This window comes from Cetorhinus maximus, chromosome 36 (assembly GCF_964194155.1).
Source record: "Cetorhinus maximus chromosome 36, sCetMax3.hap1.1, whole genome shotgun sequence".
Classification (NCBI taxonomy): Eukaryota; Metazoa; Chordata; class Chondrichthyes; order Lamniformes; family Cetorhinidae; genus Cetorhinus; species Cetorhinus maximus.
This window is the reverse complement of record NC_135914.1, coordinates 3,583,124-3,596,731: the sequence shown is the minus strand read 5'-3', so window position 1 is coordinate 3,596,731 and position 13,608 is coordinate 3,583,124. Positions and strand designations below refer to the sequence as shown.

The 13,608-nt window shown below is 52.0% G+C and overlaps 2 protein-coding genes and 1 long non-coding RNA gene across 5 annotated transcripts in view; 1 reads left to right on the top strand and 2 right to left on the bottom strand.

Moving 5' to 3' along the window:
• The window catches only part of LOC144672235 (AN1-type zinc finger protein 6-like), a 151,995-nt gene extending 145,546 nt beyond the window's left edge, over positions 1-6,449 (bottom strand). Inside the window, exon 1 of the mRNA XM_078534074.1 lies at positions 6,443-6,449. The gene's annotated coding sequence lies outside the window, so the exon portion shown is untranslated. The remainder of the gene's footprint in view (positions 1-6,442) is intronic.
• LOC144672241 (uncharacterized) overlaps positions 1-13,608 on the top strand; it is a 253,793-nt gene that overhangs the window by 163,146 nt on the left and 77,039 nt on the right. The window lies entirely within an intron of this gene.
• shc1 (SHC (Src homology 2 domain containing) transforming protein 1) overlaps positions 1-13,608 on the bottom strand; it is a 144,235-nt gene that overhangs the window by 121,429 nt on the left and 9,198 nt on the right. For all 3 annotated transcript variants that reach the window (XM_078534042.1, XM_078534045.1, XM_078534041.1), the window contains exon 2: positions 10,855-11,014. The gene's annotated coding sequence lies outside the window, so the exon portion shown is untranslated. The remainder of the gene's footprint in view (positions 1-10,854; positions 11,015-13,608) is intronic.

Sequence of the window (13,608 nt, the reverse complement as noted above, 5' to 3'; positions counted from 1 at the left end):
TTGAATGGCGGAGCAGACTCGATGGGCCGAATGGCCTAATTTCTGCTCCTATGTCTTATGGTCTTAAAGCAGATTGTGATAGTAGCAGGACAAGAGTAAGCACTCTGAAAAGAACCACATGAATAAGTGACAGATGGCCCTTTGTGGGGTGGGGTGGGTGATGGGGAGGAAAAAAAAAAAATCGAAAATAGAATAAAAGGTGGGGAATGAATAAATAAAAATGAAAATAAATAAAAATAAGTAGATAATAAATAAAAATGAATATTGGAAAAAGGGATAAAAAAGGGGGTGGGGATGGAGGACAGAGTTCATGATCTAAAATTGTTGAACTCAATATTCAGTCCGGAAGGCTGTAAAGTGCCCAGTCGGAAGATGAGGTGCTGTTCCTCCAGTTTGCGTTGAGCTTCACTGGAACAATGCAGCAGGCCAAGGACGGACATGTGGGCATGAGAGCAGGGTGGAGTGTTAAAATGGCAGACGACAGGGAGGTCTGGGCCATGCTTGCGGACAGACCGAAGGTGTTCTGCAAAGCGGTCACCCAGTCTGCGTTCGGTCTCTCCAATGTAGAGGAAACCGCTTTGGGAGGCACCGTCAGACCTTAGTTCCGAGTGAGGGAATCAAGGACTTGGTGGGGATAGGCTACTAGGTGTTCCAACCATTTCGGCTTCGGACTTTCTAAAACTTGCCACCCTCGAGGGTGGTGGAAGCAGAGATGATGAATGATTTCAAAAGGAAACTGGACGGGCACTTGCAGGGGTAGAATAAACTTGCTGGGTTACAGGGACAGAGTAGGGGGGGAATGGGACTGACTGGATCGAATCTGCAGAGAGCTGGCATGGACATGATGGGACGAACGGCCTCCTCCTGCACCACTACAGCTCTACTCGAGTTGCTCTTAGTGCTGGGACAGCTTAGTGAGTCTCTCCACCAACCGGCCACAAATCCGATCCCAGCAGCAAGGAAGCATTGAGACCGCTGTGGTTGGCCTGTAGTGTCAGCGCAGTTGCCTTCCTTGGAGAAAGATGGTTGTGGGCTCGAGACCCCACTCTAGAGAGTTGAGCACAACAATCCAGACTGACACTCCCAGTACCAGCACCGAGGGAGGGCCGCACTGTCGGAGGGTCAGCGCTGAGGAAGGGCCGCGCTGTCGGGGGGTCAGCACTGAGGGAGCGCCGCACTGTCGGAGGGTCAGCACTGGGGGAGCGCCGCACTGTCGGAGGGTCAGTACTGAGGGAGCGCCGCACTGTCGGAGGGTCAGTACTGAGGGAGTGCCGCACTGTCGGAGGGTCAGTACTGAGGGAGCGCCGCACTGTTGGAGGGTCAGTACTGAGGGAGCGCCGCGCTGTCAGGGGGTCAGCACTGAAGGAGCGCCGCACTTTCGGAGGGTCAGTACTGAGGGAGTGCCGTGCTGTCAGGGGGTCAGCACTGAGGGAGCGCTGCGCTGTCGGACGGTCAGTAATGAGGGAGCACTGCACTGTCGGAGGGTCAGTGCTGAGGGAAGGCCGCGCTGTCGGAGGGTCAGCACCGAGGAAGGGCCGCACTGTTGGAGGGTCAGCACTGAGGGAGTGCCGCACTGTCGGAGGGTCAGCACCGTCGGAGGTGCTGCCTTTCAGATGAGACGTTAAAACAAGGCCCCCTTCTGCCCCTCTCAGATGGATGCAAAAGATCCCATAGCCGCTATTGGAAGAAGTGTGTGTGGGGTGGGAGGGAGTGGTGTGGACGGATGTTTCCCCAGTGTCCTGGGGCCAGTATTTAACCCCAACCAACATCAATGGGTCAGTACCACATTGCTACTTTTGGGAGCTTGCTGTGCACAAATCGGCATTTCCTACATTGCAACAGGGACTGCACTTCCCATTAAAAAAAAGTGCTTCATTGGCTATATAGCGTTTTGGGGGGGGTAATGAAAGATGCTACAGAAATGCAATTCTTAAGCAAAGGCATGGGACCACTCAAAGTTGCCGTTAAATGTACGCACTCGCAGGAGCCACAGGGATGATCTGTCGCAGTTAGGGAGGCACAGTAAACATCAGGGCTTGCTGGACAAGTCAGTCAGTTCGCAGTGGTCACGTTGGACTGCACGAAACATACATCAGAAACCAGTGACACAAAATTAACCCTCATCGGACATCCAGAATGCCAATTCATTTATTTATTTAAAAAGAGCGTCGAAATCCCTTCCCACCCGGAATCGCTGGACGGTGATCAGGAAGCTGAACTGTCCCCTTCCCAAGCTCAGGAATGCTGAAGTCAGTCAGTCGCGCCAATGCCCAGGACACGAGGGTTGGCACACATTTACACACGGCCGTTAGCAGCCCAGCCTTCAGGAGAGCCTCACCTTATGGGGCTGCGTTAATTAAGGGCGACCGGGGCAGGATAACTGACAGATTGGCAAACTGTAAGGGGAAACAATCCCGGTCAGATTATCCAAATCCATTCTCCTACAAGAGCCTATTTGCATCCCAGCCAACAGCAGCCTTTTCCGGACAGAGGGAAACAAGGAAACGTGTCCAAGTGGAGAACTGGGCAATGCTCCAAAGGAGCTGGTTCATATCAAGTATGAAGAGCTTCTCCCGAAATATTAACTCTATCCCTGTAAACTGAAGTACCCCAACTGAAGATCGACTCCCTACACTCAAGCCACGACACACAACCGTCTCCTATTTGAAGGGCGGATCCTCAAACCGCAGAGCTCCCTTTCCCCCTCTGCACTTTAACAATGATCGGAAAACAAGACTTGCATTTATATAGTGCTTTTCACGGCCATCTGACGTCTCAAAGTGCTTAATCGTTTGCTGATGTTGCGCACTAATGTCTCCATGGCAACTCCTCTGCCAATCAGAGTCCACTTGCCAATCCATCAGCGCTCTCTTCACATACAGTATAAATTGTTGTTTTCTCCTTATGCTGGTAGTCTTGCGAGTGTCCTGATGAGTGCAAGACAAAAAGCTTTGACATGTCTCTTTTTATCAGTAAAACTCTGGTTCCGTATTACCAAACGACTAAAGTGCTTTATAGCCAATGAAGTACTTTTTTTTTGAAGTGTGGTCACTGTTGTAATGTAGGAAACACAGCTGCCAATTTGCACACAGCAAGCTCCCACAAACAGCAACGTGATAATAACCCAGATCATGTGTTTTTAGTGAGGCTGGTTGAGGGTTAAATATTGACCCCAGGACATCCCCATCCCCCACCCACCCACCCCTCCCCGCAATACCAGTTTCTTGGAAACAGAGCTATAAGCTCTTTTACATCCACCTGTGAGGGGCAGATGGAGCCTTGGACGAACGCCTCATCTGAAAGACAGCACCCTCCGGCAGTGCAGCACTCCCTCGGTACCGCGCTGTCGTGTCAGCCTCGATTTTGTGCCTGGGTCCTGGAGTGGGACTTGAACGCGAGACCCTGACATTCAGGGTCAAGCGGGCTACCAACTGGGGCTCTGCCGACAACCCGCAGGTCAATCAAAGCTCGGCACCACCCCATTCCCACTCCTGGACCTTTACTGCCGTGGGTCGCTCTGCACTAATGTCTCATGTGATAGCTGTCCTCAAGACGGACCGAGGGATTCGTCACTCCGTTTGACCGACCTGGATTTCATCATGAAGCCTAGCTCAGAATTAAATTAAAAAGCTATACATTTGACAGACAACACGTCAATACAGGTTTGGCAGCGCAAGTACATCTCAGGGTTTGCCTGGCTGGTGCTTTCTAAACAGCTTGATTTATTGCCTTACAGCATGCAGTTGGGTGTGCTATATTGAGTCTCATCCAGAGTTCAAGTCTCACTGAAACAGTCACAGAATAGGACAACTTGGAAGGCCATGCGTCCCATCATGTCTATGCTGGTTCTTTCAAACAACGTCTTCCCCATCTGCCTGCTATTTTTTCTCCAAATAGTTATGCAATGGGTTGTCCCTTTCCTTCACATTGGGGCGGTGGGGGGAAGGTAAACAGATGGATGAGGGAAGTGGGACTTGAATTGTGTTCGGAGACTGGAGGAGCTGGGGATTGTTCACCTTGGAGAGAGAAGGCTGAGAGGAAGATTTAATAGAGGCGCTCAAAGATTGAGGATTTTGAGGATGATGGGTACGGAGAAACTGTTGCCATTGGCAGGAGGGTTGGTGACCAGAGGGACACAGGTTGAAGAGAATTGGGGAAAGAACCAGAGGGAGGAGATGAGGAGAATTTAATTTTTTTTTTTAAAACGCAGCGAGTTGTTGTGATCTGGAAGGCGCTGCCTGAAAGGGCGGTGGAAGCAGATTCAATAGGGAGCTTTCAAAAGGGGGAAATTGGCTAAATAATCGAAGAGGAAAGATTTGGAGGGCTAGGGAGGGGAAAGAGCAGGGGGAGTGGGACAAATTGGACTGCTCTTTCAAAGGGCCGGCAGGGGCACAATGGGCCGAAGGGCCTCATCCTGTGCTGCCCCGTACAAATCAGTTGGAGAGCAGCACAGGCAGTGGTACCCATACTGCGCTCGGCGCTGACCTCTTGTTACAGCTGGGCCTCCGCTCTCTTCCCTGACCCTCAACATGTTGAAATGAAGACTTGCGACAAAGGAAATCAGCCCTTCAGATCAAAGACTCATATCAACTCCTCACTTACTCTTTGTCAACAACTCAAGTCTGTAGCACTTCCCCTCCCACGGTTTTCCTTACCACCTAGTCAGCCATGATCTTATTCAATGGCGGAGCAGGCTAGAGGGGCCGAATGGCCTAAGCCTGCTCCGTGTGCATATCTCAGACTTCCTTTGGGAGGGAAGAGAGGAGGAGAGGAACAGGGGGGAGGGGTGGGGGGGTAGCAGGGAGGGAGAGAGCAGGGGGGAGAGGATAGGAGAGAGGGGTTTCGGGAGGGAATTCCAGAGTTTAGGTGCAGCAATGGAAATCGGTGATGCTCAAGAGGCCAGAATTGGAGACAGTCTCCGCTGGAAGTTCCCCTTTTCTGGCTTGGTCTAAGTTCCCTTCCTCGTACCCCTAGATACTTTCCCATGTTGGAGCTAAGCTATGGTCTATGTTGATTTAGGTGATGCCCATCTCTCAGCAGCCCAGGCCACCGGAGAGTCAAGGTTAAAAGCCATCTTCGCCTCCTGCTTCTCATCACCATCCCATGCTACCTGCCTTATTGAGTGGCCAGGAGCTGATAACAGGAGAAACTGAGGCAAGGTCCTGCTTACCATTGTGAATCCTCAGTAAGCAGTCAATGCTCACACACGCTCACTGCACAGGGCTACAGTTTGCAGCTTATAAAGTCTTACAACCAAATTTTCAGTCAGCAAACTATTGAAGCAGCGCAGCACCCTCAACAGAACGTTGAGGACCTGTGTGTGTGTCAGGCCCAGTTACTGAACATTAACGGCCAGCACAGAACCTGAAGTGTCACATTTGATCCCGAGCTGCGCTTCCCTATCTCATATCCACAACATCGCCAAGACTGCTTACTTCCACCTCTGTAACATCGCCCCTGTCTCAGCTCATCCGCTACAGAAGCCCTCATTCAAGTCTTCGTTACCACTAGACTCGACTATTACAACGCACCACCGGCCCACGTTTTATCCTCCACAACATGGAGCTCATCCAAAGCTCTGATGCTCATGTCTTAATGCACACCAAGACTCTTTCACCCATCACCCACCTCCCCCCCCCAACCCGGTGCTCACTGACCTACACTGGATGCTGGTCCAGCAACATCTCCATTTTAAAATTCTCACCCTTGTTTTCAAATCGTTCCATGGCCTCGCCCCACCCCTATCGCTGTAACCTCCTCCAGTCCAAATACACCCCTCTAACTCTGTAACCTTCTCCAGCCCCTACATCCCTCCCTATCTCTGTAACCTCCTCCAGCCCCTACACCCCTCCCTATCTCTCTAACCTCCTCCAGCCCTACGCCCCTCCCTATCTCTGTAACCTCCTCCAGCCCCTACACCCCTCCCTATCTCTGTAACCTCCTCCAGCCCCTACACCCCTCCCTATCTCTCTAACCTCCCCCAGCCCTACGCCCCTCCCTATCTCTGTAACCTCCTCCAGCCCCTACACCCCTCCCTATCTCTGTAACCTCCTCCAGCCCCTATGCCCCTCCCTATCTCTGTAACCTCCTCCAGACCCTACACCCCTCCCTATCTCTGTAACCTCCTCCAGCCTCTACACCCCTCCCTATCTCTGTAACCTCCTCCAGCCTCTACACCCCTCCCTATCTCTGTAACCTCCTCCAGCCTCGACACCCCTCCCTATCTCTGTAACCTCCTCCAGCCCCTACACCCCTCCCTATCTCTGTAACCCCCTCCAGCCCCGACACCCCTCCCTGTCTCTATAACTTCCTGCGGTCCCCACAACCCAAGATCTCTGCACTCTTCCAAATCTGGCCTCTTGTGCATTCCCCTAAGCTCCGGAATTTCATCCCGAAACCTCTCCGCCTCTCTCTCTCCTCCTTCAGAACACTTCAAGCCGACCTCTTTGACCGAGCTTTTGGTCACCCGTCCCTAATATCTCCATATGTGGCTTGGGGGTCATACTTCATTTTATAACGCTCCTGTGAAGTGCCTTGCAGGTTTCATTATATTAAAGGCACTACATAATTAGTGTCAGTCAGAATCGCGAATTCAACATTATAGCCGGCATAGAAAGCAAAATAGCAGAATTGAGAGAGGAAAACATGAGAGAAAGAAAAAGTAAAAAATGAAACAGAAAAACGTTTAATTTTTAAAAAATCTCCAACAACAATCAAAATCTGAGGGACTGAGACTCCAACAACTGAAGATAATTCCCAGTACCAGAGAGGGGTGGCTGGGCGGTACTTAAGGGTACTTACACTGGAAAAGGGCTCGTCCTAACTTTGGCGAGTTTTGTGGAAAATATCGTGCAAGAATGTCAACGCTAGTGTATTTCAATGCCGCATCTCTCAGAAAGGTACTGGTGTTGCTTAGCTTCTGGAGGAGCAGGGTACTTCGCTTTCCTGGAAGCTGCTGACCAGTTTGCATCTTAATAGACGGTGAGCGCTGCTGGCCTCGCCATAGCCTTTAAACCGCAAAATCTGGCCACTTACTTGTGAAACCTCGCCCGCAACAGGTTGGGCATCCCGGAGAACAACGGTGGAGTCGGAGGAGGGGGGTAGTGGGAGCTTTTGCTTTTGAAGAAGTCACATTGCAAGGCAACGAAAGTACCTCCCCAACGCCCACTGAGTGCATCAACAGCAGCGGCTTGACAAAATGCGAGCGAGGGGGACCGAACGAGAGTTGCCATGGATATGTCGGCATGTGAAAAGAAAATGAAAATTAAATTTAAAAATAAGAGAGAGAGAGAGAGAGAGGGAGAACAAAAGGGCGCCAGTTCACTGCGAAAGTCTCGTAGAAAGCAAAGAATTTGTCTTCTCCCACATCACGTCCATGCCTGCAGCCAGTTTAAAACATTGCAAAGCAAAAAATAAAGAGTTCACACTGCAGGCTGAACTTTCGAGGACAGATCTAGCAGCCTCGAGAGGCACGACAGCACGTTAACCTCAATAGGTTACTTTCCAGCAACGGGTCCGATTTCTGCTTGGAGCGATTGTTCAATTTCCTTTCACAGTCATTTCGCGACTCAGGCTCTGGGTTTAGCAAAGTCATTGCTTGCTGCCGCTTTCGCACTCGTCTTGCAAGCTGATGAGCAAGGAATGAACCCAGCCCTACTTGAAGGGAGCAAGCGTCGATTAAAATAGACAGAGTTCAACCAGCGAGGGGTGTCTGACAGGCAGAACAAGCGGACGTGGCTGAGGGGCAACAGCTAAAACAGTTAAAGAACATAGCACAGGATCGTACGAATTTAGGAGCGGGAGGAGGCCACTCGGCCCCTCGAGCCTGCTCCGCCATTCAATTAGATCGTGGCTGATCTGATTGTGGTCTCAGCTCCACTTGACTGCCTGCGCCCCCACCATAACCCTCAGCTCCCTTGTTGGTCAGAGATCTGTCTAACTCAGCCTTCAGTATATTGAGTGGACCAGCCTCCGCGGCTCTCTGGGGGTAGAGGGTTCCAAAGACGAACAATTCTCAGAGTTAAAAATCCTCACCTCCATCTTAAATGGAAGACCCCTTATTTTTAAGCTGTGCTCGATCCCCCCCAACCTAGTTCTAGACTCCCCCACAAGGGGGGGGACACATCCTCTCCGCATCTGCTCCATCAAGCCCTCCCAGGATTGCATGTGTTTCAATAAGGTCACCTCTCATTTTTCCCCAAACGCCAATGGTCTGGGCCCAACCTTTCCTCATGAGACAAACCGCTTCGCCCCAGGAATCAAGCAAAGGGGTTAACTTTGCATCAGCAAGATGGGGCAAGTGCAAGGAGCGCTTACGTCTGCCCATTGCCTTAGATTCCCTCCGCCTCTCCCCAGTCACTGCACAGGCTACAGCTGTAGGCTTCCATCTACAACCCACAAGCAAGACGGTGTCCTGGGAAAGACAAAGTGGGGGGGTCAGCTTGCCTTCTTATGGTGGTAGTGAGGGCCCAGGTTTCCCGCCAGCCCCCCCCCACCCCAGGAGGCCTCATGCACTCCTGCGTTCACATTGCCAACATAAGAATATCAGAAATAGGAGGAGTAGGCCATTCGGCCCCTCAAGCCTGCCCCGCCATTCCATAAGGTTATGGCTGATCTGCCCCAGGCCTCAACTCCTCTTTCGTGCCAGCTCCTCATAGCCCTCAACTCCCCGATATTTTAAAAATCCATCCACCTCCTCTTTAAATACTTTCAGCGATCTAAGCCTCCACAAATCTCTGGGGTAGAGAATTCCAGACATTCGCTACCCTCAGAGAGAAGAAGTTCCTTCGCATCTCAGTTTTAAATGAGTGTCCCCTTATTCTGTAACTATGTCCCCTAGTTTGAGATTCCCCCACTCGTGGAAACATCTTCTCAACATCTACCCTGTCAAGCCCCCCTCAAGAGTCTTGTACATTTCAAGAACCCGTCATTCTTCTAAACTCTAATGAATAAAGGCCTAACCTGTTTAACCGTTCTTGATAAGTCAACCCCTTCATCCCAGGAATCAGCCTAGTGAATCTCTTTTGAACTGCCTCCAATGCCAGTATATCCTTTCTTAAATACAAGGACCAAAACTGTACACAGTACTCCAGGCGTGGCCTCACCAACACCAATCTAATGCAATCTGATAAATTAAACCGGTCTCATGCTCAAAACAGCTCGAGTGGCGATGTGCCAAGGCTGCCCAGAAAATGGTTCCTCACTGAAGGAGAGGGTAGCATCACCCGGAATGACTTGGGCTCACGCCTCAGGGTCACCGTGATAGTCAGGAACTTGCTTTAGATCGCTTTAAAAAGTGTGGGGGTAGGGAGGGGGTGCATGCGAGGAGGGAAATGACCCCTTTCTCCCCATGAATCAGCCCCCGTGATTCACCGGTTTTGGTGGGCTTGCTCAGGCCGTTACCTGGCCATGAGTGGGAGGGAACGCTAGCTGCCAGGATGCTTTGTCAAATCCTCACTGGGTCAGCTACAATAGACTAGAAGGCCCATTGCTGTCCATCTTTTCAGGTGCTCTTGTAGAGACAACCCAACCCACTCAGTCTCGCCCTCCCCCTCGACGGTATAAAGCCCAATTGGTCCAGGTCTGAACAGAGTGTTCAAGCCTTCGTCGCTGGAGTCAAAGAGGTCTACAGCACAGAAAAAGGCCCTTTGGCCCATCAAGTCTGAGCTGGTCAAACAAGTACCTAACTATTCTAATCCCATATTCCAGCACTAGGCCCATAGCCTTGTATGCCAAGGCATCGCAAGTGCACACCCAAATACTTCTTACATGTTATGAGGGTTTCTGCCTCTACCACCCTTTCAGGCAGAGAGTTCCAGATTCCCACCACCCTCTGGGTGAAAAAATTCTTCCTCACATCCCCTCTAAACCTCCTGCCCCTTACCTTAAATCTATGCCCCCTGGTTATTGATCCCTCCACCAAGGGGAAAAGTTCCTTCCTGTCTACCCTATCAATGCCCCTCAATTTTATACACCTCAATCGTGTTGACACGAGTTCAATCCCACCAGGGTAGCCGGTGGAATTTCAATTCAGTTAATAAAATTGAGAGCGCGTCTCAGTCATGATGACCATGACGACTATCACCGATTGTGGTAAAAAAAAAACCCATCTGCTTCACCAATGCCCCTTGACAGGAGGAAATCTGCCGTCCTTACCCGGTCTGGCCCACATGTGACACCAGACCCACAGCCACGTGGGTGACTCTTAACTGCCCCTCTGAAATGTTCAGCTCAAGGGGCAATTAGGGATGGGCAACAAATGCTGGCTTTGCCAATCCCCGATGTCCATAAGCGCCAGGAACTGTAATCCCCTCCCTAAGCCTCTCTCCCGAGAACCTCCTCCTATGACCGATCCTCATACCTCCTTTTACCCGGTGCCAATTTTTTTGGTATCCGTCGGCACTCCTCGGGGGGGAGACGGACGGACGGACGTCGAAGGCGCCACACAAACACAAGTTTGCTGTTCGACGCACCGGGCCCCATTAACAGGCGCACGTTTCACGCCGATGCCGCTCGCCAGACCTCGAAATGCTGATCTGGCTCAGTGGAAACCACTGTGCGAGGAAAACTGTGTCCGGGGGTTGGGGGGGACTAGGGTGAGCTGCAAAATGAGAAGGCTTCAGCACCGGAGGGAATAGGTTGCCGTGGCTTTGAGGGCCGGTTTTAGCGCTACTTTGTGGGGTCAGTGTGGGGGAGGCACCAGCCAAAAACTTCAGTCTTCAGACATCTGATGTTGCATTTCAGTGCAGCAAGAAACGCATTCCACTTATACCAGCACAAGGGAGAAGCCAAAAACCAGATACTGCATGCAGCAATGATCAGTCTTAATTGCCCAACTTCTATGTAAAGTATTACCTTAATAAGTTTCCCACCAGCTCAGGCAGTGGCTTCCGTGTATTCATGAGGCTGCAGTGGGTCTTTCAGTCTGCACCCTGGAGACAAGCCAAATCGAGGACAGGACGCTCGCACACGCACCCCAGGCTCAATGACAAGACGATTACCAGGAATTAATTACCTGCACAAAAACAGCAACATTTTACTGACCTACTTCCTGTTCCACTGTCCTCCAAAAAACACACACACACACTCCTACACAATAGCCTCCTACAGTCAGACGAATGAAAAGAACACTGGGGAGTTTCTTAACTTTCTGAGTCAGGCTTAGTGGGTCAGACTCTTGTCTGAGTCAGAAGGTCGTGGGTTCGAATCTCTCCAGGGACTTGAACCTCAAAGTCCAGGCCAACACTCTTCAGTGCCGGCACCGGGGGAAGGGTCAGCGCCGAGGAAGCACCACGCTGTCGGAGGGTCAGCGCTGAGGGAGCGCCGCACTGTCGGAGGGTCAGTACTGAGGGAGCGCCGCACTGTCGGAGGGTCAGTACTGAGGGAGCGCCGCACTGTTGGAGGGTCAGTGCTAAGGGAGCGCCGCACTGTCGGAGGGTCAGTGCTGAGGGAGCGCCGCACTGTCGGAGGGTCAGTACCGAGGGAGCAGTGCACTGTCGGAGGGTCAGCGCCGAGGGAGCGCCGCGCTGTCTTTCAGATGAGACATTAAACCCGAGGCACACGTTTGCCCTCTCAGATCCCACGGCTGCTATTGGAAAACGACTGAAGCTGGGTGGAGGGTGGTGGGGGGGGAGGGTTCTCTGTGGTGTTCTGGGCCCAACACGTATCCCTCATCAATGAAAAACAGATCAACTGGCTGTAATCCCATTCATTGGAGCTTGCCGTGTGCAAAACCGATTGCTGCATATCCTCATCACAAAACATTTCTTTTTAAAAAAAGTAAAAGCGCTAATCAGCCGTAAAGCGCTTTGGGGACAAGCCGAGGTTGGAACGGGGGATATATAAATGCAGACCTCCCAGCATATTCCAGCATTTCCCAGCAAACAGATCAAGCCTAGGAATGTCACGATCTTAGGTACAGTTCATCTAAAGAAAATTCGTGCAACACAGTCTGCCATCCTGGTTTGGAAACTTGCATCGTCCAGTTAAACCGACTGGCAATATTAACGTACTGGGGACAATCTCTCTCTCTCACTCTCTCTCTGTCTACTGCATTCTACCATCCTTCTGCTGCCTTCAATTCTTTCCATGCTAGCGGCAAACCCAAGACTCCGAGCGCTTCAGCTCGTAGAAGGTTCCAGTGCCCCCTCTCTCATCCCCAGCCCCCACCTCGCCTCTCACCCAAGTCCTCAACCGGGCATCTGGTTGCCCCAGTACGTTTGGCTCGTGTTGAAATCTCTCCCCGGCTTTGAATCTCCCCGAATTTATAAACCTCAGGTGTCCAAAACCCGCCCCCCCTTAACCCCCAACGAGCCACCCGCCCCCTCAAGCTCCCCCATCCCCTCCAGCGGCTCCTGCATTCCTGCCTCTGGGATTGCTTCCATCCTCGGAGCAAAGCTTCGGAGCCACCCCCTGACACCAAACATCTTTGTGGCAAGGCTGTGACCTTTGTTGCTGCTTAGCAACTTGCCTGCGCGAAAGTCAGGGACCTGAATGTTTGCAGAACTGTCTGGAAGAGACACACAAGCACGTAAACATTCCCGTAACAACAGACTGGGGACATCAACACCTTCGTGCAGCCAACACAGATGACCTAAGCCTTGTCCTTACTGGGAATGCCTCGCCCTCCTGGGAGCTTTTATTTACACACACGAGTTTATCTTGTGAGCGACGAGCTGACGGCCTGGGTGTAAAATTAAGTTAATCGTTAACACAGCCTCCGAAGTCACACAGCAAAAAACAGAAGGCGGCCTCTGGCGGTGCCAAGTACATCCACTTGTTTCTGGTGAAACGCCATCGTGAGGGCGGCCCAGCACGCAGGAAGGCAATGGTCCATGAGCACAATTCCAAAAGGAACGGCTTCCACACCAATCCTCGGCAAAGCAGAGACAGGCGCCGCCGAATGCTCCAGGTCAGAAGCTTGGGTACAAAGTGTAAACGCCACATCGCCCCAATCAAGCACTCCCGGATTTGGCACTGCACAAATGGCGCGCACGCACTCAGCCGACAGGCACGCGCACTCAGCCGGCACAGTCGCACCCGGATTCTCAGCCCCTTCTCTACTCCACACGTCTCGCCCGATATCCCAAAACTCTCAAGCACTTCTGCGCCCAGTTTCACTCCGCTTCTCCATCCCACCCACCCCATCTCTCCAACCACACCTACACCATCCCTTACAAACAGGGATTCATCCCCGCAGCCCCCCCCAACGCACAGTGACCGCCTCCCCATCCCAATCACACAGTGACTCCCTCCCCACACACACACACACACAGGGACCCCCACCCCCCATCACACACACACACACACACACACACACACATACATACAGGGACACCCACCCCCTCTCACACACACACACACACACACACATACACACACACAGGGACCCCCACCCTCCCTACACACACACACACACACACAGGGACCCCCACCCCCCCTCACACACACACACACACACACACACACACACACAGGGAGCCCCACCCTCCCCACACACACACACACGGACCCCCACACTCATCACACACACACACACACACACAGGGACCCCCACCACCCCCCCCTCACACACACACACACACACACACACACACACACACACACACA